This window comes from Lethenteron reissneri, chromosome 52, assembly GCF_015708825.2.
Source record: "Lethenteron reissneri isolate LAM-NWPU_2019-01 chromosome 52, ASM1570882v1, whole genome shotgun sequence".
NCBI lineage: Eukaryota > Metazoa > Chordata > Hyperoartia > Petromyzontiformes > Petromyzontidae > Lethenteron > Lethenteron reissneri.
In genome coordinates this window covers 5,102,672-5,128,148 of record NC_083830.1, presented here as the reverse complement: position 1 = coordinate 5,128,148, position 25,477 = coordinate 5,102,672, and the positions used below count along the sequence as shown (strand labels likewise).

Sequence of the window (25,477 nt, the reverse complement as noted above, 5' to 3'; positions counted from 1 at the left end):
CATGGTGAACTGGACTGGACTCCCATGGTGATCTGGACTCCCATGGTGAACTGGACTGCACTCCCATGGTGAACTGGACTTCCATAGTCAGGGGGGTCGGCAACGAAAATAACAAGAATCATCTTTTTTTTAATTTCAAGAGCCCCACTGCAGGCCTTATAAATGGCCTCGGGATATTGCCTTGTTCCTCCCTCTGACACCACAGTGGGCTTGGCAAGGCGCCTCGATCTCCCCTACGAATTGCAGAAGCAAGAATTGACAGACGAGGCACTTCAAATGCACACCGTACTTGCAACTGCTATAGTCTGCCCCCTGCTGAAGGCAAGAAGGACAATGTAGGGTGCAAAATGTGTTGCTTCCGAAACGTCGTGATTTAATTTATTTTAAGTTTTTTACCTACGTGACTTTACCGAAAAAACCAAAGAGTATGAATCCTTGCAGTCACGAAAACTTCAAATCTAGAATTAATGAACTTAAACAGTGCTGAAGGTGAACATTTTTTTAGGAGTACAATATTTGTATTAGGCATGTCTTGATCTGCTGGAGCATTGTGCAATGCTATAAAGAAGAAATATATGAAAGAGCCTAAAAAATAATGAAGAATAATCTGCTTAACTCTTTGTATGAAACAAATGCAGGTGTCCCTCGATTTACGAAAGGGATGCGTTCTTAAAAAAAAAAACACCAAACGAAATTTCGTAAATCGGAATGGCTTTTCCCATTAATTTAATACGAAGATTTAGGGATGTGTTTCGGACAGTCATTCCAACTCGACTCTTAACATACAAATATAAAACCTATATAACTTTTCATAATGAAAAAAATAACGTAAATATGAAAACGGTTGAATACTAATGAATTTAAAAGAAATAATAATTTACCTTCTCAGGGAACTCACCAACATGTCTGCACGTTGGAATGACTAGAAGGCGATGTGGAGGTGTTGCCGTTGCACTACAGGGACTGCGTGACGCTGTCGCGGATGGATGACGATGCAGCCTCCCAGGTGGCATCTTGTTTTGTGATCTCATGGCGCATGCCGCCTGAAATTTTGTTCACGCCAAAATTCGATTTGGTTCTCGAAAAGGGTCCATATCTCGTCAATTGCGTTAATACGAAGTATTTGTAAGCCGAACGTTCGTAAAGCGAGGGATACCTGTACATTGAAGACGTGAACCCAGTATCAGATTAACTTTTCATAACTTGTCAGCAAATTATAACCACAGGACAAGGTTTGTGATCCTTTTTAATGGGGTTTTACATTCAGTGGGTTAATTTTGAACCTCACATTTTCCCTGTGCTATCTCATCAATTCTATAGGGTAATAATAATAGGGTAATGACAGTAGAGGCAACCTACCGTGGGAATGGACTAGTGGCCACGGGAGGTAATGACAGGGGATTCAGCGTGCAGTGCGAATGGGCCGGTGGCCACGGGAATGATCGAGAATAGGGGCATGGCCAAGTGACGTTGAAGGACAGGAGTAGAATGGGTGGTCAAGGACCAGCATGAAGTTTCGAGAATAGGAGCATGGACACGGGACAGGGGCGTGTCTACGCACCGTATATAAGGAGAATAGGCGGGAGGCTCCGGGCTGCCTGGAGTGGGGTCTCCCGCCTGTTCAAGTGTTCGTGTTCTTCAATAAAGAAACCATCTCAAGACAAGTCCGTCCCAGTCGTCTTTACAATAGTAAAATTCCCTTGGTCCTCAATATATTGAAATTATTGCAGTTACTATAATATTTATAGAAAGGTTATGACGATGAATATTCCGCTTAGCTATCTATTGGTCCTCAATACCTCAGCCGTGGCTGATCATTGTTTTAACGCTGTGGGCACACGCGAAATTGATTTTGCCAAGACGAGGGTACTCTGCAAGCCCACTCGCTATCAGCAAAGATTCGTTCATGAAGCCATCCAAATAAAAAGACTCAGACACAATTTCAACCGAGAAGATGGGTACAAACTGAGCAATCATTAGAAAGACGCTATTAACCAGTTTAGGTCATAACTGGCTGTGATGTTTCCTCCCTACCTACCTATGTGAGCAGTTATTTTCGACTCTCTGAGTTACTAACACAGCCACCGTTAGCTGTGTTAGTAAATGGCGGCTTGCCATCCTTTTCCACGTGGCGATGGCTCTTTCCGAGCTCTCTCCGAGCTTACATTTACAAGCAAATTTCTTGCATTGACATGCTAATCTCGTTTGTCAAGATTTCTCCTATCTTACATTGACATGCAAGTTTCATCTCTAGCCCCGCCCACTGACCCTTGGGCTACACCCATCTCAAACCTTTATAACATCCTGCCTTAGCAGCGCTCCCACCATATATTCTCAGCAGCTCTCCAGCTATATTTTTCACCTGATGATAATTGCTTGTGTTGCGATCAAAAGGTCGTGATATTGTTATTATTTGTATTATTTGTTCTATCTACGTGGCTTTACCGAAAGACCCAAATAATATGAATTACTTCAGTAATTTATGTTCCCAAACAAGACAAATACTTACATTTTCAATTTCTAAAAATGAATGAAGCACAGGATTTGAACTTGGCACGCAAAGGGGAATTTAATATTGTGATGGAAAAACATGTATCTGTAACTTTTCTATAGAAGTCTGTTGTTCTTACCTGTAATAGCGTTTCACCTTCAGGATTCAGCAAAATCACATCTGAATTACGGTAATCGTTTGATCAATCTCAATGCAGTATATCTTTTCTGCATCACATTTCTTAAAGGTGCTAAATTTGTTAAATAATCCCCAATCAGTGACATAAAAAATGGCTTCTCTAGATTTCACTCTAAAAAGAGCAAATCGACAAGGATGGGATTCGAACCCATGCGTGCAGAGCACAATGGATTAGCAGTCCATCGCCTTAACCACTCGGCCACCTTGTCACATGTTGCCATGATTCTTAACTAATCTCAAAAATATATTCGTTCTAGGCATCACATTTCTTGAATGCATCAACATTTTAATCGGAGTTTCTGTGAATTTGCCAGTGGGATTGCAAAGTTAAGAAATTCTGTAGAGGAATATGGCGCCATGGCTTAGTTGGTAAAGCGCCTGTCTAGTAAGCAGGAGATCCTGGGTTCAAATTCCAGTGGTGCCTCATTGAGATATTTTATGTTATTATTCTGCATGAGTGCATTACGGGTTAATAATCCAAGTAACTACCTGGTAATTGAGTTTGACTTCTATAGAAGTGTTAAGGAGACTTGTTTTTCCATCACAACATTAAATGGGTGCCAAGTTCAAATCCTGTGCTTGATTTATTTTTAGAAATTGAAAATGTAAGTTTTTGTTTTGGAACATAAACGTTTGCATTTCCCAATGCGACCTATTTTGAGATTTCGCAATTAATATTCAATATCCATATATATACTTGTGAAGTAAACAAGCCGATTGCAACTATTCATGTGGATAACGATGGATTAACACGTTCCTTCGGAGTGCGCAGGTAGGAACTTGGTTGGACAGCACATTCGTGCGATCCGTATCACGTGGCGCAAGCGACGCGTCACGTGGTGCTGAGCCCGTCCGAAGCGCTCTATGAAATAAAAATCGAGGGCGTGGCTATGCGCGACAGACATACAGACGGACAAATAATCCCTGGTGGGCAGTGTGGTACTGTTGTTCCTACCTGTAATAGCGTTTCACCTTCAGGATTCAGCAAACTCACATCTAAATTATGGTAATCGTTTGATCAATCACAGTGCAGTGTAATTTCTCAGCATTCCATTTCTTAAAGGTGCTAAATTTATGAGATAATCCCCGATAAATGACGTAAAAAATGGCTTCTCGAGCTTTCACTCTAAAAAGAGCAAATCGACAAGGATGGGATTCGAACCCATGCATGCAGAGCACAATGGATTAGCAGTCCATCGCCTTAACCACTCGGCCACCTTGTCACATGTTGCCATGATTCACAACTAATCTCAAAAATATATTCGTTCTAGGCATCACATTTCTTGAATGCATCAACATTTTTATCGGAGTTTCTGTGAATTTGCCAGTGGGATTGCAAACTTAAGAAATTCCGTAGAGGAATATGGCGCAATGGCTTAGTTGGTAAAGCGCCTGTCTAGTAAACAGGAGATCCTGGGTTCAAATCCCAGTGGTGCCTCATTGAGATATTTTATGTTATTATTCTGCATGAGTGCATTACGGGTTAATAATCCAAGTAACTACCTGGTAATTGAATTTGACTTCTATAGAAGTGTTAAGGAGACTTGTTATTCCATCACAACATTAAATGGGTGCCAAGTTCAAATCCTGTGCTTGATTTATTTTTAGAAATTGAAAATGTAAGTTTTTGTTTTGGAACATAAACGTTTGCATTTCCCAATGCGACCTATTTTGAGATTTCGCAATTAATATTCAATATCCATATATATACTTGTGAAGTAAACAAGCCGATTGCAACTATTCATGTGGATAACGATGGATTAACACGTTCCTTCGGAGTGCGCAGGTAGGAACTTGGTTGGACAGCACATTCGTGCGATCCGTATCACGTGGCGCAAGCGACGCGTCACGTGGTGCTGAGCCCGTCCGAAGCGCTCTATGAAATAAAAATCGAGGGCGTGGCTATGCGCGACAGACATACAGACGGACAAATAATCCCTGGTGGGCAGTGTGGTACTGTTGTTCCTACCTGTAATAGCGTTTCACCTTCAGGATTCAGCAAACTCACATCTAAATTATGGTAATCGTTTGATCAATCACAGTGCAGTGTAATTTCTCAGCATTCCATTTCTTAAAGGTGCTAAATTTATGAGATAATCCCCGATAAATGACGTAAAAAATGGCTTCTCGAGCTTTCACTCTAAAAAGAGCAAATCGACAAGGACGAGATTCGAACCCATGCATGCAGAGCACAATGGATTAGCAGTCCATCGCCTTAACCACTCGGCCACCTTGTCACATGTTGCCATGATTCACAACTAATCTCAAAAATATATTCGTTCTAGGCATCACATTTCTTGAATGCATCAACATTTTTATCGGAGTTTCTGTGAATTTGCCAGTGGGATTGCAAACTTAAGAAATTCCGTAGAGGAATATGGCGCAATGGCTTAGTTGGTAAAGCGCCTGTCTAGTAAACAGGAGATCCTGGGTTCAAATCCCAGTGGTGCCTCATTGAGATATTTTATGTTATTATTCTGCATGAGTGCATTACGGGTTAATAATCCAAGTAACTACCTGGTAATTGAATTTGACTTCTATAGAAGTGTTAAGGAGACTTGTTATTCCATCACAACATTAAATGGGTGCCAAGTTCAAATCCTGTGCTTGATTTATTTTTAGAAATTGAAAATGTAAGTTTTTGTTTTGGAACATAAACGTTTGCATTTCCCAATGCGACCTATTTTGAGATTTCGCAATTAATATTCAATATCCATATATATACTTGTGAAGTAAACAAGCCGATTGCAACTATTCATGTGCAGAACGATGGATTAACACGTTCCTTCAGAGTGCGCAGGTAGGAACTTGGTTGGACAGCGCATTCGTGCGATCCGTGTCACGTGGCGCAAGCGGCGCGTCACGTGGTGCTGAGCCCGTCCGAAGCGCTCTATGAAATACAAATCGAGGGCGTGGCTATGCGCGACAGACATACAGACGGACAAATAATCCCTGGTGGGCAGTGTGGAACTGTTGTTCCTACCTGTAATTGCGTTTCACCTTCAGGATTCAGCAAATTCACATCTAAATTACGGTAATCGTTTGATCAATCACAGTGCAGTGTAATTTCTCAGCATTCCATTTCTTAAAGGTGCTAAATTTATGAGATAATCCCCGATCAATGACATAAAAAATGGCTTCTCGAGATTTCACTCTAAAAAGAGCAAATCGACAAGGATGGGATTCGAACCCATGCGTGCAGAGCACAATGGATTAGCAGTCCATCGCCTTAACCACTCGGCCACCTTGTCACATGTTGCCATGATTCATAACTAATCTCAAAAATATATTCGTTCTAGGCATCACATTTCTTGAATGCATCAACATTTTTATCGGAGTTTCTGTGAATTGGCCAGTGGGATTGTAAACTTAAGAAATTCTGTGGAGGAATATGGCGCCATGGCTTAGTTGGTAAAGGGCCTGTCTAGTAAACAGGAGATCCTGGGTTCAAATCCCAGTGGTTCCTCATTGAGATATTTTATGTTATTATTCTGCATGAGTGCATTACGGGTTAATAATCCAAGTTAACTACCTGGTAATTGAGTTTGACTTCTATAGAAGTGTTAAGGAGACTTGTTTTTCCATCACAACATTAAATGGGTGCCAAGTTCAAATCCTGTGCTTGATTTATTTTTAGAAATTGAAAATGTAAGTTTTTGTTTTGGAACATAAACGTTTGCATTTCCCAATGCGACCGTATTTTGAGATTTCACAATTAATATTCAATATCCATATATATACTTGTGAAGTAAACAAGCCGATTGCAACTATTCATGTGGAGAACGATGGATTAACACGTTCCTTCAGAGTGCGCAGGTAGGAACTTGGTTGGACAGCGCATTCGTGCGATCCGTGTCACGTGGCGCAAGCGGCGCGTCACGTGGTGCTGAGCCCGTCCGAAGCGCTCTATGAAATACAAATCGAGGGCGTGGCTATGCGCGACAGACATACAGACGGACAAATAATCCCTGGTGGGCAGTGTGGAACTGTTGTTCCTACCTGTAATTGCGTTTCACCTTCAGGATTCAGCAAATTCACATCTAAATTACGGTAATCGTTTGATCAATCAGAGTGCAGTGTGATTTCTCAGCATTCCATTTCTTAAAGGTGCTAAATTTATGAGATAATCCCCGATCAATGACATAAAAAATGGCTTCTCGAGATTTCACTCTAAAAAGAGCAAATCGACAAGGATGGGATTCGAACCCATGCGTGCAGAGCACAATGGATTAGCAGTCCATCGCCTTAACCACTCGGCCACCTTGTCACATGTTGCCATGATTCATAACTAATCTCAAAAATATATTCGTTCTAGGCATCACATTTCTTGAATGCATCAACATTTTTATCGGAGTTTCTGTGAATTGGCCAGTGGGATTGTAAACTTAAGAAATTCTGTGGAGGAATATGGCGCCATGGCTTAGTTGGTAAAGCGCCTGTCTAGTAAACAGGAGATCCTGGGTTCAAATCCCAGTGGTGCCTCATTGAGATATTTTATGTTATTATTCTGCATGAGTGCATTACGGGTAAATAATCCAAGTTACTACCTGGTAATTGAGTTTGACTTCTATAGAAGTGTTAAGGAGACTTGTTTTTCCATCACAACATTAAATGGGTGCCAAGTTCAAATCCTGTGCATGATTTATTTTTAGAAATTGAAAATGTAAGTTTTTGTTTTGGAACATAAACGTTTGCATTTCCCAATGCGACCGTATTTTGAGATTTCACCATTAATATTCAATATCCATATATATTCTTGTGAAGTAAACAAGCCGATTGCAACTATTCATGTGGAGAACGATGGATTAACACGTTCCTTCAGAGTGCGCAGGTAGGAACTTGGTTGGACAGCGCATTCGTGCGATCCGTGTCACGTGGCGCAAGCGGCGCGTCACGTGGTGCTGAGCCCGTCCGAAGCGCTCTATGAACTACAAATCGAGGGCGTGGCTATGCGCGACAGACATACAGACGGACAAATAATCCCTGGTGGGCAGTGTGGAACTGTTGTTCCTACCTGTAATTGCGTTTCACCTTCAGGATTCAGCAAATTCACATCTAAATTACGGTAATCGTTTGATCAATCACAGTGCAGTGTAATTTCTCAGCATTCCATTTCTTAAAGGTGCTAAATTTATGAGATGATCCCCGATCAATGACATAAAAAATGGCTTCTCGAGATTTCACTCTAAAAAGAGCAAATCGACAAGGATGGGATTCGAACCCATGCGTGCAGAGCACAATGGATTAGCAATCCATCGCCTTAACCACTCGGCCACCTTGTCACATGTTGCCATGATTCATAACTAATCTCAAAAATATATTCGTTCTAGGCATCACATTTCTTGAATGCATCAACATTTTTATCGGAGTTTCTGTGAATTTGCCAGTGGATTTGCAAACTTAAAAAATTCCGTAGAGGAATATGGCGCCATGGCTTAGTTGGTAAAGCGCCTGTCTAGTAAACAGGAGATCCTGGGTTCAAATCCCAGTGGTGCCTCATTGAGATATTTTATGGTATTATTCTGCATGAGTGCATTACGGGTTAATAATCCAAGTAACTACCTGGTAATTGAGTTTGACTTCTATAGAAGTGTTAAGGAGATTTGTTACTCCATCACAACATTAAATGGGTGCCAAGTTCTAATCCTGTGCTTGATTTATTTTTAGAAATTGAAAATGTAAGTTTTTGTTTTGTTTGGGAACATAAACTTTTGCATTTCCCAATGCGACCGTATTTTGAGATTTCGCAATTAATATTCAATATCCATATATATATATATCTGTAAAGTAAACACGGCGATTGCAACTATGCATGTGGAAAACGTTGGATTAATAGTGTTTCACCTTCAGGATTCAGCCAACTCACATCTGAATTACGGTAATCGTTTGATCAATCTCAATGCAGTATAATTTTTCAGCATCACATTTCTTAAAGGTGCTAAATTTGTTAAATAATCCCCAATCAGTGACATAAAAAATGGCTTCTCTAGATTTCACTCTAAAAAGAGCAAATCGACAAGGATGGGATTCGAACCGATGCGTGCAGAGCACAATGGATTAGCAGTCCATCGCCTTAACCACTCGGCCACCTTGTCACATGTTGGCATGATTCATAACTAATCTCAAAAATATATTCGTTCTAGGCATCACATTTCTTGAATGCATCAACATTTTTATCGGAGTTTCTGTGAATTGGCCAGTGGGATTGTAAACTTAAGAAATTCTGTGGATGAATATGGCGCCATGGCTTAGTTGGTAAGGCGCCTGTCTAGTAAACAGGAGATCCTGGGTTCAAATCCCAGTGGTGCCTCATTGAGATATTTTATGTTATTATTCTGCATGAGTGCATTACGGGTTAATAATCCAAGTTAACTACCTGGTAATTGAGTTTGACTTCTATAGAAGTGTTAAGGAGACTTGCTTTTCCATCACAACATTAAATGGGTGCCAAGTTCAAATCCTGTGCTTGATTTATTTTTAGAAATTGAAAATGTAAGTTTTTGTTTTGGAACATAAACGTTTGCATTTCCCAATGCGACCGTATTTTGAGATTTCGCAATTAATATTCAATATCCATATATATATATATCTGTAAAGTAAACACGGCGATTGCAACTATGCATGTGGAAAACGTTGGATTAATAGTGTTTCACCTTCAGGATTCAGCCAACTCACATCTGAATTACGGTAATCGTTTGATCAATCTCAATGCAGTATAATTTTTCAGCATCACATTTTTTAAAGGTGCTAAATTTGTTAAATAATCCCCAATCAGTGACATAAAAAATGGCTTCTCTAGATTTCACTCTAAAAAGAGCAAATCGACAAGGATGGGATTCGAACCGATGCGTGCAGAGCACAATGGATTAGCAGTCCATCGCCTTAACCACTCGGCCACCTTGTCACATGTTGGCATGATTCATAACTAATCTCAAAAATATATTCGTTCTAGGCATCACATTTCTTGAATGCATCAACATTTTTATCGGAGTTTCTGTGAATTGGCCAGTGGGATTGTAAACTTAAGAAATTCTGTGGATGAATATGGCGCCATGGCTTAGTTGGTAAAGCGCCTGTCTAGTAAACAGGAAGATCCTGGGTTCAAATCCCAGTGGTGCCTCATTGAGATATTTTATGTTATTATTCTGCATGAGTGCATTACGGGTTAATAATCCAAGTTAACTACCTGGTAATTGAGTTTGACTTCTATAGAAGTGTTAAGGAGACTTGTTTTTCCATCACAACATTAAATGGGTGCCAAGTTCAAATCCTGTGCTTGATTTATTTTTAGAAATTGAAAATGTAAGTTTTTGTTTTGGAACATAAACGTTTGCATTTCCCAATGCGACCGTATTTTGAGATTTCGCAATTAATATTCAATATCCATATATATACTTGTGAAGTAAACAAGCCGATTGCAACTAGTCATGTGGAGAACGATGGATTAACACGTTCCTTCAGAATGCGCAGGTAGGAACTTGGTTGGACAGCGCATTCGTGCGATCCGTGTCACGTGGCGCAAGCGGCGCGTCACGTGGTGCTGAGCCCGTCTGAAGCGCTCTATGAAATACAAATCGAGGGCGTGGCTATGCGCGACAGACATACAGACGGACAAATAATCCCTGGTGGGCAGTGTGGAACTGTTGTTCCTACCTGTAATTGCGTTTCACCTTCAGGATTCAGCAAATTCACATCTAAATTACGGTAATCGTTTGATCAATCACAGTGCAGTGTAATTTCTCAGCATTCCATTTCTTAAAGGTGCTAAATTTATGAGATAATCCCCGATCAATGACATAAAAAATGGCTTCTCGAGATTTCACTCTAAAAAGCTCAAATCGACAAGGATGGGATTCGAACCCATGCGTGCAGAGCACAATGGATTAGCAGTCCATCACCTTAACCACTCGGCCACCTTGTCACATGTTGCCATGATTCATAACTAATCTCAAAAATATATTCGTTCTAGGCATCACATTTCTTGAATGCATCAACATTTTTATCGGAGTTTCTGTGAATTGGCCAGTGGGATTGTAAACTTAAGAAATTCTGTAGAGAAATATGGCGCCATGGCATAGTTGGTAAAGCGCCTGTCTAGTAAACAGGAGATCCTGGGTTCAAATCCCAGTGGTGACTCATTGAGATATTTTATGTTATTATTCTGCATGAGTGCATTACGGGTTAATAATCCAAGTAACTACCTGGTAATTGAGTTTGACTTCTATAGAAGTGTTAAGGAGACTTGTTCTTCCATCACAACATTAAATGGGTGCCAAGTTCAAATCCTGTGCTTGATTTATTTTTAGAAATTGAAAATTTAAGTTTTTGTTTTGGAACATAAACGTTTGCATTTCCCAATGCGACCGTAATTTGAGATTTCGCAATTAATATTCAATATCCATATATATACTTGTGAAGCAAACAAGCCGATTGCAACTATTCATGTGGATAACGATGGATTAACACGTTCCTTCAGAGTGCGCAGGTAGGAACTTGGTTGGACAGCGCATTCGTGCGATCCGTGTCACGTGGCGCAAGCGGCGCGTCACGTGGTGCTGAGCCCGTCCGAAGCGCTCTATGAAATACAAATCGAGGGCGTGGCTATGCGCGACAGACATACAGACGGACAAATAATCCCTGGTGGGCAGTGTGGAACTGTTGTTCCTACCAGTAATAGCGTTTCACCTTCAGGATTCAGCAAACTCACATCTAAATTACGGTAATCGTTTGATCAATCACAGTGCAGTGTAATTTCTCAGCATTCCATTTCTTAAAGGTGCTAAATTTATGAGATGATCCCCGATCAATGACATAAAAAATGGCTTCTCGAGATTTCACTCTAAAAAGAGCAAATCGACAAGGCTGGGATTCGAACCCATGCGTGCAGAGCATAATGGATTAGCAATCCATCGCCTTAACCACTCGGCCACCTTGTCACATGTTGCCATGATTCATAACTAATCTCAAAAATATATTCGTTCTAGGCATCACATTTCTTGAATGCATCAACATTTTTATCGGAGTTTCTGTGAATTGGCCAGTGGGATTGTAAACTTAAGAAATTCTGTGGAGGAATATGGCGCCATGGCTTAGTTGGTAAAGCGCCTGTCTAGTAAACAGGAGATCCTGGGTTCAAATCCCAGTGGTGCCTCATTGAGATATTTTATGTTATTATTCTGCATGAGTGCATTACGGGTTAATAATCCAAGTTACTACCTGGTAATTGAGTTTGACTTCTATAGAAGTGTTAAGGAGACTTGTTTTTCCATCACAACATTAAATGGGTGCCAAGTTCAAATCCTGTGCATGATTTATTTTTAGAAATTGAAAATGTAAGTTTTTGTTTTGGAACATAAACGTTTGCATTTCCCAATGCGACCGTATTTTGAGATTTCACAATTAATATTCAATATCCATATATATACTTGTGAAGTAAACAAGCCGATTGCAACTATTCATGTGGAGAACGATGGATTAACACGTTCCTTCAGAGTGCGCAGGTAGGAACTTGGTTGGACAGCGCATTCGTGCGATCCGTGTCACGTGGCGCAAGCGGCGCGTCACGTGGTGCTGAGCCCGTCCGAAGCGCTCTATGAACTACAAATCGAGGGCGTGGCTATGCGCGACAGACATACAGACGGACAAATAATCCCTGGTGGGCAGTGTGGAACTGTTGTTCCTACCTGTAATTGCGTTTCACCTTCAGGATTCAGCAAATTCACATCTAAATTACGGTAATCGTTTGATCAATCACAGTGCAGTGTAATTTCTCAGCATTCCATTTCTTAAAGGTGCTAAATTTATGAGATGATCCCCGATCAATGACATAAAAAATGGCTTCTCGAGATTTCACTCTAAAAAGAGCAAATCGACAAGGATGGGATTCGAACCCATGCGTGCAGAGCACAATGGATTAGCAATCCATCGCCTTAACCACTCGGCCACCTTGTCACATGTTGCCATGATTCATAACTAATCTCAAAAATATATTCGTTCTAGGCATCACATTTCTTGAATGCATCAACATTTTTATCGGAGTTTCTGTGAATTTGCCAGTGGATTTGCAAACTTAAAAAATTCCGTAGAGGAATATGGCGCCATGGCTTAGTTGGTAAAGCGCCTGTCTAGTAAACAGGAGATCCTGGGTTCAAATCCCAGTGGTGCCTCATTGAGATATTTTATGGTATTATTCTGCATGAGTGCATTACGGGTTAATAATCCAAGTAACTACCTGGTAATTGAGTTTGACTTCTATAGAAGTGTTAAGGAGACTTGTTACTCCATCACAACATTAAATGGGTGCCAAGTTCTAATCCTGTGCTTGATTTATTTTTAGAAATTGAAAATGTAAGTTTTTGTTTTGTTTGGGAACATAAACTTTTGCATTTCCCAATGCGACCGTATTTTGAGATTTCGCAATTAATATTCAATATCCATATATATATATCTGTAAAGTAAACACGGCGATTGCAACTATGCATGTGGAAAACGTTGGATTAATAGTGTTTCACCTTCAGGATTCAGCCAACTCACATCTGAATTACGGTAATCGTTTGATCAATCTCAATGCAGTATAATTTTTCAGCATCACATTTCTTAAAGGTGCTAAATTTGTTAAATAATCCCCAATCAGTGACATAAAAAATGGCTTCTCTAGATTTCACTCTAAAAAGAGCAAATCGACAAGGATGGGATTCGAACCGATGCGTGCAGAGCACAATGGATTAGCAGTCCATCGCCTTAACCACTCGGCCACCTTGTCACATGTTGGCATGATTCATAACTAATCTCAAAAATATATTCGTTCTAGGCATCACATTTCTTGAATGCATCAACATTTTTATCGGAGTTTCTGTGAATTGGCCAGTGGGATTGTAAACTTAAGAAATTCTGTGGATGAATATGGCGCCATGGCTTAGTTGGTAAAGCGCCTGTCTAGTAAACAGGAGATCCTGGGTTCAAATCCCAGTGGTGCCTCATTGAGATATTTTATGTTATTATTCTGCATGAGTGCATTACGGGTTAATAATCCAAGTTAACTACCTGGTAATTGAGTTTGACTTCTATAGAAGTGTTAAGGAGACTTGTTTTTCCATCACAACATTAAATGGGTGCCAAGTTCAAATCCTGTGCTTGATTTATTTTTAGAAATTGAAAATGTAAGTTTTTGTTTTGGAACATAAACGTTTGCATTTCCCAATGCGACCGTATTTTGAGATTTCGCAATTAATATTCAATATCCATATATATACTTGTGAAGTAAACAAGCCGATTGCAACTATTCATGTGGAGAACGATGGATTAACACGTTCCTTCAGAAGTGCGCAGGTAGGAACTTGGTTGGACAGCGCATTCGTGCGATCCGTGTCACGTGGCGCAAGCGGCGCGTCACGTGGTGCTGAGCCCGCCCCGCAGCACTCTATGAAATACAAATCGAGGGCGTGGCTATGCGCGACAGACATACAGACGGACAAATAATCCCTGGTGGGCAGTGTGGAACTGTTGTTCCTACCTGTAATTGCGTTTCACCTTCAGGATTCAGCAAATTCACATCTAAATTACGGTAATCGTTTGATCAATCACAGTGCAGTGTAATTTCTCAGCATTCCATTTCTTAAAGGTGCTAAATTTATGAGATAATCCCCGATCAATGACATAAAAAATGGCTTCTCGAGATTTCACTCTAAAAAGAGCAAATCGACAAGGATGGGATTCGAACCCATGCGTGCAGAGCACAATGGATTAGCAGTCCATCGCCTTAACCACTCGGCCACCTTGTCACATGTTGCCATGATTCATAACTAATCTCAAAAATATATTCGTTCTAGGCATCACATTTCTTGAATGCATCAACATTTTTATCGGAGTTTCTGTGAATTGGCCAGTGGGATTGTAAACTTAAGAAATTCTGTAGAGGAATATGGCGCCATGGCTTAGTTGGTAAAGCGCCTGTCTAGTAAACAGGAGATCCTGGGTTCAAATCCCAGTGGTGCCTCATTGAGATATTTTATGTTATTATTCTGCATGAGTGCATTACGGGTTAATAATCCAAGTAACTACCTGGTAATTGAGTTTGACTTCTATAGAAGTGTTAAGGAGACTTGTTCTTCCATCACAACATTAAATGGGTGCCAAGTTCAAATCCTGTGCTTGATTTATTTTTAGAAATTGAAAATGTAAGTTTTTGTTTTGGAACATAAACGTTTGCATTTCCCAATGCGACCGTAATTTGAGATTTCGCAATTAATATTCAATATCCATATATATACTTGTGAAGTAAACAAGCCGATTGCAACTATTCATGTGGATAACGATGGATTAACACGTTCCTTCAGAGTGCGCAGGTAGGAACTTGGTTGGACAGCGCATTCGTGCGATCCGTGTCACGTGGCGCAAGCGGCGCGTCACGTGGTGCTGAGCCCGTCCGAAGCGCTCTATGAAATACAAATCGAGGGCGTGGCTATGCGCGACAGACATACAGACGGACAAATAATCCCTGGTGGGCAGTGTGGAACTGTTGTTCCTACCAGTAATAGCGTTTCACCTTCAGGATTCAGCAAACTCACATCTAAATTACGGTAATCGTTTGATCAATCACAGTGCAGTGTAATTTCTCAGCATTCCCTTTCTTAATGGTGCTAATTTATGAGATAATCCCCGATCAATGACATAAAAAATGGCTTCTCGAGATTTCACTCTAAAAAGAGCAAATCGACAAGGATGGGATTCGAACCCATGCGTGCAGAGCACAATGGATTAGCAATCCATCGCCTTAACCACTCGGCCACCTTGTCACATGTTGCCATGATTCATAACTAATCTCAAAAATATATTCGTTCTAGGCATCACATTTCTTGAATGCATCAACATTTTTATCGGAGTTTCTGTGAATTTGCCAGTGGGTTTGCAAACTTAAGAAATTCCGTAGAGGAATATGGCGCCATGGCTTAGTTGGTAAAGCGCCTGTCTAGTAAACAGGAGATCCTGGGTTCAAATCCCAGTGGTGCCTCATTGAGATATTTTATGGTATTATTCTGCATGAGTGCATTACGGGTTAATAATCCAAGTAACTACCTGGTAATTGAGTTTGACTTCTATAGAAGTGTTAAGGAGACTTGTTACTCCATCACAACATTAAATGGGTGCCAAGTTCTAATCCTGTGCTTGATTTATTTTTAGAAATTGAAAATGTAAGTTTTTGTTTTGTTTGGGAACATAAACTTTTGCATTTCCCAATGCGACCGTATTTTGAGATTTCGCAATTAATATTCAATATCCAAATATATATATATATCTGTAAAGTTAACACGGCGATTGCAACTATGCATGTGGAAAACGTTGGATTAATAGTGTTTCACCTTCAGGATTCAGCCAACTCACATCTGAATTACGGTAATCGTTTGATCAATCTCAATGCAGTATAATTTTTCAGCATCACATTTCTTAAAGGTGCTAAATTTGTTAAATAATCCCCAATCAGTGACATAAAAAATGGCTTCTCTAGATTTCACTCTAAAAAGAGCAAATCGACAAGGATGGGATTCGAACCCATGCGTGCAGAGCACAATGGATTAGCAGTCCATCGCCTTAACCACTCGGCCACCTTGTCACATGTTGGCATGATTCATAACTAATCTCAAAAATATATTCGTTCTAGGCATCACATTTCTTGAATGCATCAACATTTTTATCGGAGTTTCTGTGAATTGGCCAGTGGGATTGTAAACTTAAGAAATTCTGTAGAGGAATATGGCGCCATGGCTTAGTTGGTAAAGCGCCTGTCTAGTAAACAGGAGATCCTGGGTTCAAATCCCAGTGGTGACTCATTGAGATATTTTATGTTATTATTCTGCATGAGTGCATTACGGGTTAATAATCCAAGTAACTACCTGGTAATTGAGTTTGACTTCTTTAGAAGTGTTAAGGAGACTTGTTTTTCCATCACAACATTAAATGGGTGCCAAGTTCAAATCCTGTGCATGATTTATTTTTAGAAATTGAAAATGTAAGTTTTTGTTTTGGAACATAAACGTTTGCATTTCCCAATGCGACCGTATTTGAGATTTCACAATTAATATTCAATATCCATATATATACTTGTGAAGTAAACAAGCCGATTGCAACTATTCATTTGGAGAACGATGGATTAACACGTTCCTTCAGAGTGCGCAGGTAGGAACTTGGTTGGACAGCGCATTCGTGCGATCCGTGTCACGTGGCGCAAGCGGCGCGTCACGTGGTGCTGAGCCCGTCCGAAGCGCTCTATGAACTACAAATCGAGGGCGTGGCTATGCGCGACAGACATACAGACGGACAAATAATCCCTGGTGGGCAGTGTGGAACTGTTGTTCCTACCTGTAATTGCGTTTCACCTTCAGGATTCAGCAAATTCACATCTAAATTACGGTAATCGTTTGATCAATCACAGTGCAGTGTAATTTCTCAGCATTCCATTTCTTAAAGGTGCTAAATTTATGAGATGATCCCCGATCAATGACATAAAAAATGGCTTCTCGAGATTTCACTCTAAAAAGAGCAAATCGACAAGGATGGGATTCGAACCCATGCGTGCAGAGCACAATGGATTAGCAATCCATCGCCTTAACCACTCGGCCACCTTGTCACATGTTGCCATGATTCATAACTAATCTCAAAAATATATTCGTTCTAGGCATCACATTTCTTGAATGCATCAACATTTTTATCGGAGTTTCTGTGAATTTGCCAGTGGATTTGCAAACTTAAAAAATTCCGTAGAGGAATATGGCGCCACGGCTTAGTTGGTAAAGCGACTGTCTAGTAAACAGGAGATCCTGGGTTCAAATCCCAGTGGGGCCTCATTGAGATATTTTATGGTATTATTCTGCATGAGTGCATTACGGGTTAATAATCCAAGTAACTACCTGGTAATTGAGTTTGACTTCTATAGAAGTGTTAAGGAGACTTGTTACTCCATCACAACATTAAATGGGTGCCAAGTTCTAATCCTGTGCTTGATTTATTTTTAGAAATTGAAAATGTAAGTTTTTGTTTTGTTTGGGAACACAAACTTTTGCATTTCCCAATGCGACCGTATTTTGAGATTTCGCAATTAATATTCAATATCCAAATATATATATATCTGTAAAGTAAACACGGCGATTGCAACTATGCATGTGGAAAACGTTGGATTAATAGTGTTTCACCTTCAGGATTCAGCCAACTCACATCTGAATTACGGTAATCGTTTGATCAATCTCAATGCAGTATAATTTTTCAGCATCACATTTCTTAAAGGTGCTAAATTTGTTAAATAATCCCCAATCAGTGACATAAAAAATGGCTTCTCTAGATTTCACTCTAAAAAGAGCAAATCGACAAGGATGGGATTCGAACCCATGCGTGCAGAGCACAATGGATTAGCAGTCCATCGCCTTAACCACTCGGCCACCTTGTCACATGTTGGCATGATTCATAACTAATCTCAAAAATATATTCGTTCTAGGCATCACATTTCTTGAATGCATCAACATTTTTATCGGAGTTTCTGTGAATTGGCCAGTCGGATTGTAAACTTAAGAAATTCTGTGGATGAATATGGCGCCATGGCACAGTTGGTAAAGCGCCTGTCTAGTAAACAGGAGATCCTGGGTTCAAATCCCAGTGGTGACTCATTGAGATATTTTATGTTATTATTCTGCATGAGTGCATTACGGGTTAATAATCCAAGTTAACTACCTGGTAATAGAGTTTGACTTCTATAGAAGTGTTAAGGAGACTTGTTTTTCCATCACAACATTAAATGGGTGCCAAGTTCAAATCCTGTGCATGATTTATTTTTAGAAATTGAAAATGTAAGTTTTTGTTTAGGAACATAAACGTTTGCATTTCCCAATGCGACCGTATTTTGAGATTTCACAATTAATATTCAATATCCATATATATACTTGTGAAGTAAACAAGCCGATTGCAACTATTCATGTGGAGAACGATGGATTAACACGTTCCTTCAGAGTGCGCAGGTAGGAACTTGGTTGGACAGCGCATTCGTGCGATCCGTGTCACGTGGCGCAAGCGGCGCGTCACGTGGTGCTGAGCCCGTCCGAAGCGCTCTATGAACTACAAATCGAGGGCGTGGCTATGCGCGACAGACATACAGACGGACAAATAATCCCTGGTGGGCAGTGTGGAACTGTTGTTCCTACCTGTAATTGCGTTTCACCTTCAGGATTCAGAAAATTCACATCTAAATTACGGTAATCGTTTGATCAATCACAGTGCAGTGTAATTTCTCAGCATTCCATTTCTTAAAGGTGCTAAATTTATGAGATGATCCCCGATCAATGACATAAAAAATGGCTTCTCGAGATTTCACTCTAAAAAGAGCAAATCGACAAGGATGGGATTCGAACCCATGCGTGCAGAGCACAATGGATTAGCAATCCATCGCCTTAACCACTCGGCCACCTTGTCACATGTTGCCATGATTCATAACTAATCTCAAAAATATATTCGTTCTAGGCATCACATTTCTTGAATGCATCAACATTTTTATCGGAGTTTCTGTGAACTTGCTAGTGGATTTGCAAACTTGAAAAATTCCGTAGAGGAATATGGCGCCATGGCTTAGTTGGTAAAGCGCCTGTCTAGTAAACAGGAGATCCTGGGTTCAAATCCCAGTGGTGCCTCATTGAGATATTTTATGGTATTATTCTGCATGAGTGCATTACGGGTTAATAATCCAAGTAACTACCTGGTAATTGAGTTTGACTTCTATAGAAGTGTTAAGGAGACTTGTTACTCCATCACAACATTAAATGGGTGCCAAGTTCTAATCCTGTGCTTGATTTATTTTTAGAAATTGAAAATGTAAGTTTTTGTTTTGTTTGGGAACACAAACTTTTGCATTTCCCAATGCGACCGTATTTTGAGATTTCGCAATTAATATTCAATATCCAAATATATATATATATATCTGTAAAGTAAACACGGCGATTGCAACTATGCATGTGGAAAACGTTGGATTAATAGTGTTTCACCTTCAGGATTCAGCCAACTCACATCTGAATTACGGTAATCGTTTGATCAATCTCAATGCAGTATAATTTTTCAGCATCACATTTCTTAAAGGTGCTAAATTTGTTAAATAATCCCCAATCAGTGACATAAAAAATGGCTTCTCTAGATTTCACTCTAAAAAGAGCAAATCGACAAGGATGGGATTCGAACCCATGCGTGCAGAGCACAATGGATTAGCAGTCCATCGCCTTAACCACTCGGCCACCTTGTCACATGTTGGCATGATTCATAACTAATCTCAAAAATATATTCGTTCTAGGCATCACATTTCTTGAATGCATCAACATTTTTATCGGAGTTTCTGTGAATTGGCCAGTGGATTGTAAACTTAAGAAATTCTGTGGATGAATATGGCGCCATGGCATAGTTGGTAAAGCGCCTGTCTAGTAAACAGGAGATCCTGGGTTCAAATCCCAGTGGTGACTCATTGAGATATTTTATGTTATTATTCTGCATGAGTGCATTACGGGTTAATAATCCAAGTAACTACCTGGTAATTGAGTTTGACTTCTATAGAAGTGTTAAGGAGACTTGTTTTTCCATCACAACATTAAATGGGTGCCAAGTTCAAATCCTGTGCATGATTTATTTTTAGAAATTGAAAATGTAAGTTTTTGTTTTGGAACATAAACGTTTGCATTTCCCAATGCGACCGTATTTGAGATTTCACAATTAATATTCAATATCCATATATATACTTGTGAAGTAAACAAGCCGATTGCAACTATTCATGTGGAGAACGATGGATTAACACGTTCCTTCAGAGTGCGCAGGTAGGAACTTGGTTGGACAGCGCATTCGTGCGATCCGTGTCACGTGGCGCAAGCGGCGCGTCACGTGGTGCTGAGCCCGTCCGAAGCGCTCTATGAACTACAAATCGAGGGCGTGGCTATGCGCGACAGACATACAGACGGACAAATAATCCCTGGTGGGCAGTGTGGAACTGTTGTTCCTACCTGTAATGCGTTTCACCTTCAGGATTCAGCAAATTCACATCTAAATTACGGTAATCGTTTGATCAATCACAGTGCAGTGTAATTTCTCAGCATTCCATTTCTTAAAGGTGCTAATTTATGAGATAATCCCCGATCAATGACATAAAAAATGGCTTCTCGAGATTTCACTCTAAAAAGAGCAAATCGACAAGGATGGGATTCGAACCCATGCGTGCAGAGCACAATGGATTAGCAATCCATCGCCTTAACCACTCGGCCACCTTGTCACATGTTGCCATGATTCATAACTAATCTCAAAAATATATTCGTTCTAGGCATCACATTTCTTGAATGCATCAACATTTTTATCGGAGTTTCTGTGAACTTTGCTAGTGGATTTGCAAACTTAAAAAATTCCGTAGAGGAATATGGCGCCATGGCTTAGTTGGTAAAGCGCCTGTCTAGTAAACAGGAGATCCTGGGTTCAAATCCCAGTGGTGCCTCATTGAGATATTTTATGGTATTATTCTGCATGAGTGCATTACGGGTTAATAATCCAAGTAACTACCTGGTAATTGAGTTTGACTTCTATAGAAGTGTTAAGGAGACTTGTTACTCCATCACAACATTAAATGGGTGCCAAGTTCTAATCCTGTGCTTGATTTATTTTTAGAAATTGAAAATGTAAGTTTTTGTTTTGTTTGGGAACACAAACTTTTGCATTTCCCAATGCGACCGTATTTTGAGATTTCGCAATTAATATTCAATATCCAAATATATATATATATCTGTAAAGTAAACACGGCGATTGCAACTATGCATGTGGAAAACGTTGGATTAATAGTGTTTCACCTTCAGGATTCAGCCAACTCACATCTGAATTACGGTAATCGTTTGATCAATCTCAATGCAGTATAATTTTTCAGCATCACATTTCTTAAAGGTGCTAAATTTGTTAAATAATCCCCAATCAGTGACATAAAAAATGGCTTCTCTAGATTTCACTCTAAAAAGAGCAAATCGACAAGGATGGGATTCGAACCCATGCGTGCAGAGCACAATGGATTAGCAGTCCATCGCCTTAACCACTCGGCCACCTTGTCACATGTTGGCATGATTCATAACTAATCTCAAAAATATATTCGTTCTAGGCATCACATTTCTTGAATGCATCAACATTTTTATCGGAGTTTCTGTGAATTGGCCAGTGGGATTGTAAACTTAAGAAATTCTGTGGATGAATATGGCGCCATGGCATAGTTGGTAAAGCGCCTGTCTAGTAAACAGGAGATCCTGGGTTCAAATCCCAGTGGTGACTCATTGAGATATTTTATGTTATTATTCTGCATGAGTGCATTACGGGTTAATAATCCAAGTAACTACCTGGTAATTGAGTTTGACTTCTATAGAAGTGTTAAGGAGACTTGTTCTTCCATCACAACATTAAATGGGTGCTAAGTTCAAATCCTGTGCTTGATTTATTTTTAGAAATTGAAAATGTAAGTTTTTGTTTTGGAACATAAACGTTTGCATTTCCCAATGCGACCGTAATTTGAGATTTCGCAATTAATATTCAATATCCATATATATACTTGTGAAGCAAACAAGCCGATTGCAACTATTCATGTGGATAACGATGGATTAACACGTTCCATCAGAGTGCGCAGGTAGGAACTTGGTTGGACAGCGCATTCGTGCGATCCGTGTCACGTGGCGCAAGCGGAGCGTCACGTGGTGCTGAGCCCGTCCGAAGCGCTCTATGAAATACAAATCGAGGGCGTGGCTATGCGCGACAGACATACAGACGGACAAATAATCCCTGGTGTGCAGTGTGGAACTGTTGTTCCTACCAGTAATAGCGTTTCACCTTCAGGATTCAGCAAACTCACATCTAAATTACGGTAATCGTTTGATCAATCACAGTGCAGTGTAATTTCTCAGCATTCCATTTCTTAATGGTGCTAATTTATGAGATAATCCCCGATCAATGACATAAAAAATGGCTTCTCGAGATTTCACTCTAAAAAGAGCAAATCGACAAGGATGGGATTCGAACCCATGCGTGCAGAGCACAATGGATTAGCAATCCATCGCCTTAACCACTCGGCCACCTTGTCACATGTTGCCATGATTCATAACTAATCTCAAAAATATATTCGTTCTAGGCATCACATTTCTTGAATGCATCAACATTTTTATCGGAGTTTCTGTGAATTTGCCAGTGGGTTTGCAAACTTAAGAAATTCCGTAGAGGAATATGGCGCCATGGCTTAGTTGGTAAAGCGCCTGTCTAGTAAACAGGAGATCCTGGGTTCAAATCCCAGTGGTGCCTCATTGAGATATTTTATGGTATTATTCTGCATGAGTGCATTACGGGTTAATAATCCAAGTAACTATCTGGTAATTGAGTTTGACTTCTATAGAAGTGTTAAGGAGACTTGTTACTCCATCACAACATTAAATGGGTGCCAAGTTCTAATCCTGTGCTTGATTTATTTTTAGAAATTGAAAATGTAAGTTTTTGTTTTGTTTGGGAACATAAACTTTTGCATTTCCCAATGCGACCGTATTTTGAGATTTCGCAATTAATATTCAATATCCAAATATATATATATATCTGTAAAGTAAACACGGCGATTGCAACTATGCATGTGGAAAACGTTGGATTAATAGTGTTTCACCTTCAGGATTCAGCCAACTCACATCTGAATTACGGTAATCGTTCGATCAATCTCAATGCAGTATAATTTTTCAGCATCACATTTCTTAAAGGTGCTAAATTTGTTAAATAATCCCCAATCAGTGACATAAAAAATGGCTTCTCGAGATTTCACTCTAAAAAGAGCAAATCGACAAGGATGGGATTCGAACCCATGCGTGCAGAGCACAATGGATTAGCAATCCATCGCCTTAACCACTCGGCCACCTTGTCACATGTTGCCATGATTCATAACTAATCTCAAAAATATATTCGTTCTAGGCATCACATTTCTTGAATGCATCAACATTTTTATCGGAGTTTCTGTGAATTTGCCAGTGGATTTGCAAACTTAAAAAATTCCGTAGAGGAATATGGCGCCATGGCTTAGTTGGTAAAGCGCCTGTCTAGTAAACAGGAGATCCTGGGTTCAAATCCCAGTGGTGCCTCATTGAGATATTTTATGGTATTATTCTGCATGAGTGCATTACGGGTTAATAATCCAAGTAACTACCTGGTAATTGAGTTTGACTTGATAATTGGTTCTTTACCCTTCTATCTGGCAACAAAACTGACACCTTTTTACAAGGAGTCATGTTTGCATAGACCGCAATACCTGCAGTCATAATACAAACAAAAGAACATAACTCTGATAATGTGCACTGTCCTTGAAGTTGATTGGTCCACACCCGAGACAGCTTTCCTTCGAGCCTAGTCTCATATGGGTTGGACCAGATGACGCCAAAAGGCGCACAACTCAAGGACAATGCACCATCAGAGTATGAGAGCTCGGGGCAAGCATCTACACTATGGGGACCTCATTTGCCAGTAAAAATATGATAATTGGTTCTTTACCCTTCTATCTGGCAACAAAACTGACACCTTTTTACAAGGAGTCATGTTTGCATAGACCGCAATACCTGCAGTCATAATACAAACAAAAGAACATAACTCTGATAATGTGCACTGTCCTTGAAGTTGATTGGTCCACACCCGAGACAGCTTTCCTTCGAGCCTAGTCTCATATGGGTTGGACCAGATGACGCCAAAAGGCGCACAACTCAAGGACAATGCACCATCAGAGTATGAGAGCTCGGGGCAAGCATCTACACTATGGGGACCTCATTTGCCAGTAAAAATATGATAATTGGTTCTTTACCCTTCTATCTGGCAACAAAACTGACACCTTTTTACAAGGAGTCATGTTTGCATAGACCGCAATACCTGCAGTCATAATACAAACAAAAGAACATAACTCTGATAATGTGCACTGTCCTTGAAGTTGATTGGTCCACACCCGAGACAGCTTTCCTTCGAGCCTAGTCTCATATGGGTTGGACCAGATGACGCCAAAAGGCGCACAACTCAAGGACAATGCACCATCAGAGTATGAGAGCTCGGGGCAAGCATCTACACTATGGGGACCTCATTTGCCAGTAAAAATATGATAATTGGTTCTTTACCCTTCTATCTGGCAACAAAACTGACACCTTTTTACAAGGAGTCATGTTTGCATAGACCGCAATACCTGCAGTCATAATACAAACAAAAGAACATAACTCTGATAATAAGGGTAAAGAACCAATTATCATATTTTTACTGGCAAATGAGGTCCCCATAGTGTAGATGCTTGCCCCGAGCTCTCATACTCTGATGGTGCATTGTCCTTGAGTTGTGCGCCTTTTGGCGTCATCTGGTCCAACCCATATGAGACTAGGCTCGAAGGAAAGCTGTCTTCGGTGTGGACCCAATCAACTTCAAGGACAGTGCACATTATCAGAGTTATGTTCTTTTGTTTGTATTAGGACTGCAGGGTATTGCGGTCTATGCAAACATGACTCCTTGTAAAAAGGTGTCAGTTTTGTTGCCAGATAGAAGGGATAAAGAACCAATTATCATATTTTTACTGGCAAATGAGGTCCCCATAGTGTAGATGCTTAGCCCGAGCTCTCATACTCTGATGGTGCATTGTCCTTGAGTTGTGCGCCTTTTGGCATCATCTGGTCCAACCCATATGAGACTAGGCTCGAAGGAAAGCTGTCTCGGGTGTGGACCAATCAACTTCAAGGACAGTGCACATTATCAGAGTTATGTTCT

The 25,477-nt window shown here is 40.2% G+C and overlaps 1 protein-coding gene and 39 non-coding genes across 40 annotated transcripts in view; 22 read left to right on the top strand and 18 right to left on the bottom strand.

Moving 5' to 3' along the window:
* Positions 1-25,477, top strand: part of LOC133355844 (cytochrome c oxidase subunit 4 isoform 1, mitochondrial-like) — a 554,855-nt gene that overhangs the window by 377,408 nt on the left and 151,970 nt on the right. The gene's annotated exons all lie outside the window — the stretch shown is intronic.
* Positions 2,817-2,898, bottom strand: TRNAS-GCU (transfer RNA serine (anticodon GCU)). The gene has a single exon. It is a non-coding gene; the product is annotated as a tRNA-Ser (tRNA).
* Positions 3,041-3,113, top strand: TRNAT-AGU (transfer RNA threonine (anticodon AGU)). The gene has a single exon. It is a non-coding gene; the product is annotated as a tRNA-Thr (tRNA).
* TRNAS-GCU (transfer RNA serine (anticodon GCU)) lies at positions 3,831-3,912 on the bottom strand. Its single transcript has one exon. It is a non-coding gene; the product is annotated as a tRNA-Ser (tRNA).
* TRNAT-AGU (transfer RNA threonine (anticodon AGU)) lies at positions 4,055-4,127 on the top strand. Its single transcript has one exon. It is a non-coding gene; the product is annotated as a tRNA-Thr (tRNA).
* On the top strand, positions 5,069-5,141 carry TRNAT-AGU (transfer RNA threonine (anticodon AGU)). The gene has a single exon. It is a non-coding gene; the product is annotated as a tRNA-Thr (tRNA).
* TRNAS-GCU (transfer RNA serine (anticodon GCU)) lies at positions 5,859-5,940 on the bottom strand. The gene has a single exon. It is a non-coding gene; the product is annotated as a tRNA-Ser (tRNA).
* TRNAS-GCU (transfer RNA serine (anticodon GCU)) lies at positions 6,875-6,956 on the bottom strand. The gene has a single exon. It is a non-coding gene; the product is annotated as a tRNA-Ser (tRNA).
* TRNAT-AGU (transfer RNA threonine (anticodon AGU)) lies at positions 7,099-7,171 on the top strand. The gene has a single exon. It is a non-coding gene; the product is annotated as a tRNA-Thr (tRNA).
* On the bottom strand, positions 7,890-7,971 carry TRNAS-GCU (transfer RNA serine (anticodon GCU)). The gene has a single exon. It is a non-coding gene; the product is annotated as a tRNA-Ser (tRNA).
* TRNAT-AGU (transfer RNA threonine (anticodon AGU)) lies at positions 8,114-8,186 on the top strand. The gene has a single exon. It is a non-coding gene; the product is annotated as a tRNA-Thr (tRNA).
* On the top strand, positions 8,927-8,999 carry TRNAT-AGU (transfer RNA threonine (anticodon AGU)). The gene has a single exon. It is a non-coding gene; the product is annotated as a tRNA-Thr (tRNA).
* TRNAT-AGU (transfer RNA threonine (anticodon AGU)) lies at positions 9,736-9,809 on the top strand. Its single transcript has one exon. It is a non-coding gene; the product is annotated as a tRNA-Thr (tRNA).
* TRNAS-GCU (transfer RNA serine (anticodon GCU)) lies at positions 10,529-10,610 on the bottom strand. The gene has a single exon. It is a non-coding gene; the product is annotated as a tRNA-Ser (tRNA).
* On the top strand, positions 10,753-10,825 carry TRNAT-AGU (transfer RNA threonine (anticodon AGU)). Its single transcript has one exon. It is a non-coding gene; the product is annotated as a tRNA-Thr (tRNA).
* Positions 11,768-11,840, top strand: TRNAT-AGU (transfer RNA threonine (anticodon AGU)). Its single transcript has one exon. It is a non-coding gene; the product is annotated as a tRNA-Thr (tRNA).
* On the bottom strand, positions 12,559-12,640 carry TRNAS-GCU (transfer RNA serine (anticodon GCU)). The gene has a single exon. It is a non-coding gene; the product is annotated as a tRNA-Ser (tRNA).
* Positions 12,783-12,855, top strand: TRNAT-AGU (transfer RNA threonine (anticodon AGU)). The gene has a single exon. It is a non-coding gene; the product is annotated as a tRNA-Thr (tRNA).
* Positions 13,594-13,666, top strand: TRNAT-AGU (transfer RNA threonine (anticodon AGU)). Its single transcript has one exon. It is a non-coding gene; the product is annotated as a tRNA-Thr (tRNA).
* Positions 14,388-14,469, bottom strand: TRNAS-GCU (transfer RNA serine (anticodon GCU)). The gene has a single exon. It is a non-coding gene; the product is annotated as a tRNA-Ser (tRNA).
* TRNAT-AGU (transfer RNA threonine (anticodon AGU)) lies at positions 14,612-14,684 on the top strand. Its single transcript has one exon. It is a non-coding gene; the product is annotated as a tRNA-Thr (tRNA).
* TRNAS-GCU (transfer RNA serine (anticodon GCU)) lies at positions 15,402-15,483 on the bottom strand. The gene has a single exon. It is a non-coding gene; the product is annotated as a tRNA-Ser (tRNA).
* On the top strand, positions 15,626-15,698 carry TRNAT-AGU (transfer RNA threonine (anticodon AGU)). The gene has a single exon. It is a non-coding gene; the product is annotated as a tRNA-Thr (tRNA).
* On the bottom strand, positions 16,217-16,298 carry TRNAS-GCU (transfer RNA serine (anticodon GCU)). The gene has a single exon. It is a non-coding gene; the product is annotated as a tRNA-Ser (tRNA).
* Positions 16,441-16,513, top strand: TRNAT-AGU (transfer RNA threonine (anticodon AGU)). The gene has a single exon. It is a non-coding gene; the product is annotated as a tRNA-Thr (tRNA).
* On the bottom strand, positions 17,231-17,312 carry TRNAS-GCU (transfer RNA serine (anticodon GCU)). Its single transcript has one exon. It is a non-coding gene; the product is annotated as a tRNA-Ser (tRNA).
* On the bottom strand, positions 18,044-18,125 carry TRNAS-GCU (transfer RNA serine (anticodon GCU)). Its single transcript has one exon. It is a non-coding gene; the product is annotated as a tRNA-Ser (tRNA).
* TRNAT-AGU (transfer RNA threonine (anticodon AGU)) lies at positions 18,268-18,340 on the top strand. Its single transcript has one exon. It is a non-coding gene; the product is annotated as a tRNA-Thr (tRNA).
* On the bottom strand, positions 19,060-19,141 carry TRNAS-GCU (transfer RNA serine (anticodon GCU)). The gene has a single exon. It is a non-coding gene; the product is annotated as a tRNA-Ser (tRNA).
* Positions 19,284-19,356, top strand: TRNAT-AGU (transfer RNA threonine (anticodon AGU)). The gene has a single exon. It is a non-coding gene; the product is annotated as a tRNA-Thr (tRNA).
* On the bottom strand, positions 19,877-19,958 carry TRNAS-GCU (transfer RNA serine (anticodon GCU)). Its single transcript has one exon. It is a non-coding gene; the product is annotated as a tRNA-Ser (tRNA).
* On the top strand, positions 20,100-20,172 carry TRNAT-AGU (transfer RNA threonine (anticodon AGU)). Its single transcript has one exon. It is a non-coding gene; the product is annotated as a tRNA-Thr (tRNA).
* TRNAS-GCU (transfer RNA serine (anticodon GCU)) lies at positions 20,888-20,969 on the bottom strand. The gene has a single exon. It is a non-coding gene; the product is annotated as a tRNA-Ser (tRNA).
* TRNAT-AGU (transfer RNA threonine (anticodon AGU)) lies at positions 21,113-21,185 on the top strand. The gene has a single exon. It is a non-coding gene; the product is annotated as a tRNA-Thr (tRNA).
* Positions 21,704-21,785, bottom strand: TRNAS-GCU (transfer RNA serine (anticodon GCU)). Its single transcript has one exon. It is a non-coding gene; the product is annotated as a tRNA-Ser (tRNA).
* On the top strand, positions 21,928-22,000 carry TRNAT-AGU (transfer RNA threonine (anticodon AGU)). Its single transcript has one exon. It is a non-coding gene; the product is annotated as a tRNA-Thr (tRNA).
* On the bottom strand, positions 22,718-22,799 carry TRNAS-GCU (transfer RNA serine (anticodon GCU)). Its single transcript has one exon. It is a non-coding gene; the product is annotated as a tRNA-Ser (tRNA).
* TRNAT-AGU (transfer RNA threonine (anticodon AGU)) lies at positions 22,942-23,014 on the top strand. The gene has a single exon. It is a non-coding gene; the product is annotated as a tRNA-Thr (tRNA).
* TRNAS-GCU (transfer RNA serine (anticodon GCU)) lies at positions 23,533-23,614 on the bottom strand. Its single transcript has one exon. It is a non-coding gene; the product is annotated as a tRNA-Ser (tRNA).
* On the top strand, positions 23,757-23,829 carry TRNAT-AGU (transfer RNA threonine (anticodon AGU)). Its single transcript has one exon. It is a non-coding gene; the product is annotated as a tRNA-Thr (tRNA).